This window comes from Sinocyclocheilus grahami, unplaced genomic scaffold (genome assembly GCF_001515645.1).
Source record: "Sinocyclocheilus grahami isolate Dianchi unplaced genomic scaffold, SAMN03320097.WGS_v1.1 scaffold619.1, whole genome shotgun sequence".
Lineage (NCBI taxonomy): Eukaryota > Metazoa > Chordata > Actinopteri > Cypriniformes > Cyprinidae > Sinocyclocheilus > Sinocyclocheilus grahami.
This window is the reverse complement of record NW_015505798.1, coordinates 875,438-884,195: the sequence shown is the minus strand read 5'-3', so window position 1 is coordinate 884,195 and position 8,758 is coordinate 875,438. Positions and strand designations below refer to the sequence as shown.

General features: G+C 35.9%; 1 long non-coding RNA gene across 1 annotated transcript; it reads left to right on the top strand.

Annotated features, from left to right (window-relative positions):
• Nucleotides 1-8,058: 8,058 nt before the first annotated feature.
• On the top strand, nt 8,059-8,758 carry LOC107557773 (uncharacterized). The gene is made up of 3 exons (XR_001605428.1): nt 8,059-8,230; nt 8,326-8,398; nt 8,675-8,758. It is a non-coding gene; the product is annotated as an uncharacterized lncRNA (long non-coding RNA).

Sequence of the window (8,758 nt, the reverse complement as noted above, 5' to 3'; positions counted from 1 at the left end):
GTCTGGGTAAGCACAAGTGTGGTGAAATAAATGCATTTTTAAAATGATTAAATAAAAATAAAATATATAAACTTTGCTTACACCCCACAAAATTAACATTTTATTCGCGGGCAAAGCCCACACAACAACCTGGCAGAGGTTACATAAACTGAGGCTTGTGTTGGGTGCGTGCATAACGGACTTCCCCTCTGAGTGAATCGCCAGATGTCAGCTGCCAGTTTTCCTGTGTTAAGTGCTTTTCACTTACTTTTAAAAAGTAAACCATTATCAATATCAATGAAATTAAAAAATTTGAAGAAAGTCAATATAAAATCTAATTATAGGCTATTACTTGGACAGTCTGAGGGACGTGCTTGTGGTGTTCGGCCAATCACAATGCACTGGGTCAGTTGGCCAATCAGAGCAAACTGCGCTTGTCAAAAGGAGGGACTTTGTAGAAAACGAAGTGTTTGAGAGAGGCGGGGCATAGAGGACCTGCAATAATGTACAGTATTTGAAAAGGAATGTGTTTTTTGAACATTAAAGCATGTCAACATATTCCGTTACACCAAATACACCAAATAATGATCTTTAAAATAGCATAATATGACCCCTTTAATAGAAGCAAGGTCTCATCAAAGTCAGTGTTCTCTTAAGTTTCATATAATTTTTTTTTTTTACGTTATTGTATATAATTTCTTCTATCTTTTTTTCAGTTGATTGTAAATTGATTGTGTAAGTGATCAATCTAGCAGTCATTCTAGATCTATGATTTATCATGTTCATAACATATAGTGATTAGGCAATAATCACTGACGAAAAATAATGATTCTTCTTTTTCTCTCTTTTACTTGTTTCAACAGGAGCTAACTACACCCCAAAGGCTATTTTAGGAGCCACATCATTGAGCATCTTTGGCTTTGTAAGTATGTTTTAACTATCAGCTATATTAGATAACTGCAGCTATGACAGAAATGTCTTAATATAATAATAAAGATATGTTTTTTTATATATATACAGTATATATATATATATATATGCTCAAGCATCCAAAACCATAGATATGCAATATCTCTCTGATGATTCCTCTTTTCCTCCCTTTTTCTTGTGTCAGCAGGAGCCAACTACACCCCAGAGACTCTTTTAAGGGCCACCTAGAATCATGGCACCTTTGGTTTTGTAAGTTTTTATTTTTTATTTTTTATATGATCATTCATATGTTGGGCTGGGGATTGATAGATATTTCATAATTCCATTTGATTGACAAGCTCTTAATTCAGTTCTGATCTTGATTCAATTCAGTTTGATTCACAATTATTCTTATTCTCTTATTCTGATTCCAGTTTCCATATGATTTAATTGGATTAAAATATTTCTGAGAATTTGATGACAGCCATTTATGTACCTTGATTTAGTATTCATCTTGGTTATAATCCTGTATTCTTCAAGAGTACTTCTAGATTGACTCAAAAGCCTATTTTGCTCTAATATTTACAAACAATACAATTGTTACAGTAGCTGATATACACTCATATTCCTTGGATCAAGAGCTGTCACAACTAAAAAGATACTTTAAAACATTTTGCTCTAATATTTACAAACAATACAATTGTTACAGTAGCTGATATACACTCATATTCCTTGGATCAAGAGCTGTCACAACTAAAAATATACTTTAAAACACTGCCAAAAAAAAAAGTTTAAGTTTGAAGGACCATAAAGTTACTCTTTAATGTGATTGTACTGTACATTTAGACAATGAATGGAGTTCCCTGACAAGGATGTGCAAAAAAGCAATACTGTTTAAACAGTACTATACTGGGAATAACTGCTGTTGCACAAGTTGTTACCTTGTCTGTCCATGAACAAATTTAGATGACCATTTCTCACGCATTTCCCCTCTGTTTTGTTTCAGATCATCTGTCAGTGGTTATGGAGGCCATGCAGCCAAGACCAACTAGGATGCTTGTTGCCATATTTATTTTTGTTGCAATATTGTCATGATCTCTGCTTTGATTTGTTATTATGAATTCAGTTCTCTATTATTTTTTTGTTGTAATGTTCCAGAATAAAGCACAATAAATAAGTAATGGATGTATTTAATAGTGACAGTGAATAAAAAATATACTGTTGTACATGGACTCAGGTCACTTATTTGGAATTTATTAAATTCAATGGGATTCAAGTAAGATATTCAAAGGTTTTATAAAATAAATAGTGTAACATAAATTACAGTAAAATTACTGTAATATTATTATACTGTAAAACTAAGTTACAGTAAGGATATAAGGATGCAGTTCTGTAAAATTAAGTTGTGGTAAGGGTATTTTACTGTAAAATGAAATTGCGGTAAGGCCATCATACTGTAAAATGAAATTGCGGTAAGGGCATTATACTGTAAAATGAAATTGCAGTAAGGGCATCATACTGTAAAATTAACTTGCTATAAGCTACTGTAAAGGGGTAGTTAAAGTAACTTACTGGCAAAAATACAATAAAAAGTCTAACAGTGCAGTCTCCTCTTGGCTTATATCGAAATCCTCTGACATTCTTTACAAATCCTCGTTTTGTACTTCTAATTCTTGGTTGTTTTTTTGTTTTGATCTCTCCCCTGCGCTTCCATGTATGTACTTTCTGAGCGCCGCATGCGCAAAGCCGACCTCATATGTCAATCCCCCCGGAACTGCTTCTGTTTACAACAGTGAGTGCAGGCTAGATTCAAGTTATTATTACGTTTTGAATATGGATATTTTTCTTACAAAAACGCATCGATTCGCTACAGAAGGCCTTTGTTCACCCCCAGAGCCATGTGAGACACTTTCTTTTATGGATGGGCGATTTTTATTGAAGTTATTTTGGACTGAAGCAATGCAACACCCGCTGAGTGGCATTAAACAGCTTGAAAGATAAAAGACAATTTTCATTTTTGGGTGAACTAACCCTTTAAGTGCAGTACAGTCTGTGAGGTGCGCATTGTTTTGTGACAAATCCTTCCACTGAAATGATCATAATCCTATCAGCATACACCAACTCTACTGAATCCAGTGGCTGTGGGTAAGTCAATGTGTTTTTCAAGATGCATAGTTCAGTTATGGCTGAGAATTATTTATTTATTCTATTTATTTATTGTTTATTTTCATTTTATTTGTCATTTTAATATAATTTTTTAGTTTTTTTTCTTTTACAATTTTTTTCCTATATATACCGGTTAATCAAATGCATGAAAAGTTTCTAATAAAAATTTGCAAACTCTGCCAGTTCACAGGGCTTTGCTGGTCTTTTCATTTTTAGTACAATTGAAATGAGAAGAATAGTCTAGGATTTAATATCCTGCAATGCAGCTTTGACTCCTAAGTCTTTAGACTACTTATTATCCACAAGAGATGTAATCCTCAAAGCCAATATTTTTTATATAATTCACAATTTAAAAAAAGTATCTGTAGAACTTGCGGTGAAAAAAATAAAGGGAACAGCTACAATATATGTAATTGTTTTAACTAAGCCTTGACTGAACTTCCAAGGGTAACAATCAGCCTTTGAGTAGGAGACCAAACTCCTCTTGATATTAGAAGTTGTTAAATGTGACGACAAAAGCAGCAACATTGTAAATAAAACTGGTAAATGGTTAAACAAGGCAACTATAATGCTACCTTCACATATCACCTATCGGCAACTTCCTACTTCCCACTTCTGAAGTTGTAATTACCAGTTTGTCATGTTCAAGTGCTTTGTTGTTGGAAAGAAAAGAAATCATGGTGGACGGCCCATTCATGAGTTTATTCTTGTCTGTCTCTCGGGGAATCTTATTAAAGCCAAACTGCATAGAGGAGTTTGGCTCAGCCCCAACCCCCCCCACCCCCCCCCCCCCCTCCTCCCGTGCATGCCACTGGCGCTGGCACTCATTTAAAGTAAACATATTTGTATTTGTGTTGTATTTGCTTTCACTCTTGCTGTTTTCCCCGCTGTTTAACTGGTTAGGCAGGAGGTGGTGGGCCACGTAAAACAGTAGGAAGTATAGCAGGAAACAGATGGCAGCTGTAATGTTTCTTTGCTAAAAGGACTACAGGGACTGTCAATGTAGCTGGATTGAGGAGGAGCGCAGAAGCTATGCTGAAATGTGTCAGTATTACCGCTAACTAATCAGGGCTCGTCTTGGCCCACGCAACAGAGACATTAAGTATTTTTGACATGAGATGGAGGAAATAGACAGCTAATGAAGATGAATGAGGAAAAGAGAGGGGGCCGCCTTGTCAGCAGGGATGATGGGCGAGAAAAGAGGCCTTCCAGTGAACGTCACTGGGAATCACAGCAATCTGACAAAGACACATTAATTGAAGGCTCATCTCCAAGTCACTGACCCACATAGTACTGAAGTAAAAAACTGTAACTCACTTTAAATATCCTGAATTTTGTTTAAAAATAATAATAATAATAATTGACTGCTTATTGTTATGGTTGGTGCTAATAAAGCTCACGAAGATGAGAATTAACACTAGGAAATAGACTTTAATAACAAAAATACTGAGGACAGATTTGAAATACACACCAACATAAATGAGCCCTGAGAAACACTGAGGGATAACTCATGAGTTAAGTACATGACCAAACAAAGGAACTAATAAGACAATTGATGGAACTCTGGTGAACTGAATACAACAATCAAACTAGAAACTAGGTCATACAATGGGGCAAACATGACACTGAAAACGGGGCATACACGTTACACATACTTTTACCCGGGGTTCACAATTAGCCTAATCCAGGGTTGCCAGCTTTGGTTGCTCAGCTGGAGATTTCAATGACTGAATCAATCAAATATAGCAGGATCCAACAATTTACTTTTAATTTCATCTAAATACTATAAATTGCCATACGATTATTGTGGTAATGCACTTTTTGGAAATTAATATTACTTATATTACTTCTAAGGTAATTTAAGGTAAGTCCGATTTTTTTTTACTGGCTACTTTGAGAAAAAACAATTGTGACAAAAAGTGTATAGTATGTAACTGTTACAATTTAAACTGCATAAAACTTGTTTGTCTACAGTTGTAAATCAGAAAGGTAGCTCCTTATTAGGGTTGGTCCTATTCCAGTTACTCATCTCATAAAAATTATTTATTCTGTTTAATTACTCATAAAAATGTATATTTTAGTCTAAATTTTTGTGCCCATTTCTCTGCTGGAATACAAACTCTACTGTAAGTTACGTTACTGACAGTGCACTATTGACAATTACATTTTCACTCGCCATAGTGTTCCGGCCAAACAGAACATTTATTTGCATTTGGCACAATTGGCGTGTTAATTTTGGGAACACAAACATCTGTCTCACCTGTTTCATCATTTTCTCTGTACTAGACATTGCGAAGGGCTGGGAGATATGGCCAAAATCACAATATATTTTTTCCTTATCATATAAAATCGATATTCATCACAATATTAATTTACCATAATGTGCAAGGAAATGATTTCCACGTGTTTCTTTAATTAATTTAAGGCCCCATGAAATATATTTTATTTTCCCCTAAATTCTGCTTTCCCTTTTATTTTTTTCCTAGATTCTGTGTTTTACGGTTCAATACAAATTTATGATAAATGTCTAATCAATTTTTTTATAAAACTTTAACAATTTAATAAATCTTTTAAAATGTAATGAAAACAATGAATTTACAACAAAACATTGCATTTTTATTTATTAATTTCAAATAAGATAATGCACAACAGCACTGTATAACGACGTGTCTTTGAAAATGTCTTTGTGTTTTATGATGTTTTATTAACAAGGTTGGGGAGGAGTGCGTCAGATACTTAGCCTCTCAAGTTAATCAACACCATGATATAAATACAGCTGACTTCTATCCATCGACAGTTTATCAGCATCCCTCCTCCACCCCATCTCCTCACTTCGAGTACTAGGGTTAGGCGGGGGGGGGGGTACTCTAGGTTTGGGCCATTCCCGAGCTCGGAGCCCTTCCCCGGACAGCACGCCAAATATGCATTACCATACTTCAGCTAATTATATGTAAGCGTGAACTCATGAAATGTAATTATAACCCACAGCTTCACTATTAGTAGAGAGACGTTGCACAGACGCAGTCGCGCTCTAAGAAATACATTCAAATAAATGTAATATTACTGTGCTTCTATCTGTATCTGATTTAATGACTGATAAAATAACTAATTAATTTCATATTGTGTCCATTGTCTATTTTAAAGCATTTAAATATGTTATTTTGCAGGTGAAAAGTGCCAAACTTGTTAATTCAAAGACTAGTGATGTCATCTCCACTTGCTATGCTGGTGCAGTCATCATACACAGTGGGTGCTTCTCAATATCCCTCCTTGTTTCCTCTCTCCGCCATCCTCCATTCTATGACCCGGAAACAGATCGAGCTCAGCCATCTTGAAGGACATCTCAATTCTCTAACTGCACCGCGAGGATCGAGGAGTGAGGGGGCTCCCTGAGGAGTCATGAGCGAGGATACACAGGTGTATAGTTTGCGGAAGTGTTTTTCATCGAAAAACCTGACGCACCTATAAACTCTCCTCCCCCTTCAAATCTGTTGTAATAATTTGAATTTATATTTTACCTCTGCAGTTTAAATAAACCATACATGTTATATATTTCAAACAGGGCATATTTTTTCAAATTTACAAAGCTGAAAGTTCAATGCAAACGGAGATATCATCTTTTAAAATTCAAGTATAAGACAACAAACAAAAAACTTAGGCCTACCATTAAAAGACGTGCTTCCACAGATTCTGCAGGATCCTCTTCAATAATATCCTCTGCTTCTCAATCGGGTTCAAACTGATAAGTGATATTAACGACCCCGTTGTTTACAATACAATCGGAGCACATGTCGCTGAGGTGAGGGGCGGGACGATTAGACGTGCGCTAGAGGCGGTTTAGCCAATCACAAAACACTGGGCTAGCTAACCAATCAGAGCCCATAGCCTATTTCTGAGGGCGGGGCTTCATAAAAGGCGGAAATGATCAGCGGGTTTCTCAGAGAAGGGACAGAGCGGTGTGGAATAAAGGTAAATTATGTGAAAAATAATGATTTTCTTTTTTAAACGAAGCATTAATACGTTAGATTGCACCCCATAAACACAATCAAGCCTAGAAAAAAAAACTTGAACCACCCCTTTAAATAACAAACTTTAACAACATAAGGGCAGATCCCTATTGCACAGCTGATGATGCTTCGAAGTGACGCTAAATGGAGCGAGGATATATTCCACTTGATTCAATATCTCCATCCTCATGTCTTTTCCTTGCATCCTGAAGGGGTGGAGCCAAGATGCTAGAAAAAGAAGCGAGGAAAGGAAATGAGGATGCACAAATAAGAATTGAAAAGTACCCAGTTACTCTTGGGATGGCCACATCTCTCTCCCACACTTTTCTAATGGTTTCTGGAATTAAGGAAGCCAGGGGCTCAATCACAGACACTTCCCAGTCAGCAAACAAATTTGGCCCAGATTTGGCATGCATCTGGCACAGCTGGCATTCATCCGGCACTGGCATGCAGCATGTGGGCCAAACATGGCCCGGGTTTGGCAGAGATGGTACTGGGTTTAAGACGGCACACAAGACATGGGCCAGATGTCAAATGTAGTATTTGGCCCAGATGTCAAATATAGATATGTGGGCCACATAAGTATGGCCGATCTTGACCCAAATTTAAAATCCATTTCAAATATTTTTGAGTAAAATCCCAATGTTTTCCCATACAGAAAGGTAATATATTCACATATATGTGAAACACTGTTAAATATATTGAAATATATTTTTAAAATGCATAACATAAAGCTCATGTTGCGTGTTTAATTATGTGTTTACATATGTGAAATTATATTCATGCCTCATATGATATTATATGATATATGATATTATAGCTTATATTATAGAATAGTATATTCTGTTGGTATGTATATTTATATATATAAACTGACTTCAAACAATGTTTTGCATTTACTGCTTTCATATTCTCATTCAATTTACAGTTTGATGTAGGCCTACTATCCACTTAAACAATACATGATGAAGTTTCAGGACATTTTATTTGACTTGTATGTACTATTTATGTAAATGTGTAACTTTGATGTGTTTTAACGGGCGCGCACGTTGAGCATTCAAATCGCATTTAAACTGGAGCGGAAGGCGTTACCATGGAAACGGGCCGTCAACTCACTCAGCTGACAAGTAGCGAGAGTCCATATCTCTGCTTTTTTCACTGCTTGTAAGGTAAGTTTAGTCGCTAATATCACACAAATAATACATACAACCATTCCTGACACTTTCATACATGCAATTGACACGTTTCTGTTGAATCTTTACAGGAATGGATTAGTGTCTTCAAAAAGACCATTAGCATCACAACCGTTAACTAGCTATAGAGGCTAACTATTAGAGGTAAGCTAACTATAGATTTGAGCTCTTATTAATGAAAGTTTGAGCTTTTAATCACATTTTATGTGTAGATCAGCCATTTTGATAGTTTGTAAATGTTTTGCTGGTACTTTGTCAATAGATAAATGGAAGTAATAAGCTAATTAATTTAACCTAAAAGTCTGCACTGTGGGGTCAATCGGGGACGTCAGTTGCATGAACTAATGGGCTGAAACTATTTCAAACACGTTTTGAACTATCATTGCAAACAAATATTGATCAATTGTACTGTGATTTCAGGAGCATCAGAAAACCCTAAAATGGGAAGTTACAAGAAAATGTGTCATGGGAGCTGCTGACAGAGATACAGGAAACACAGGTGAT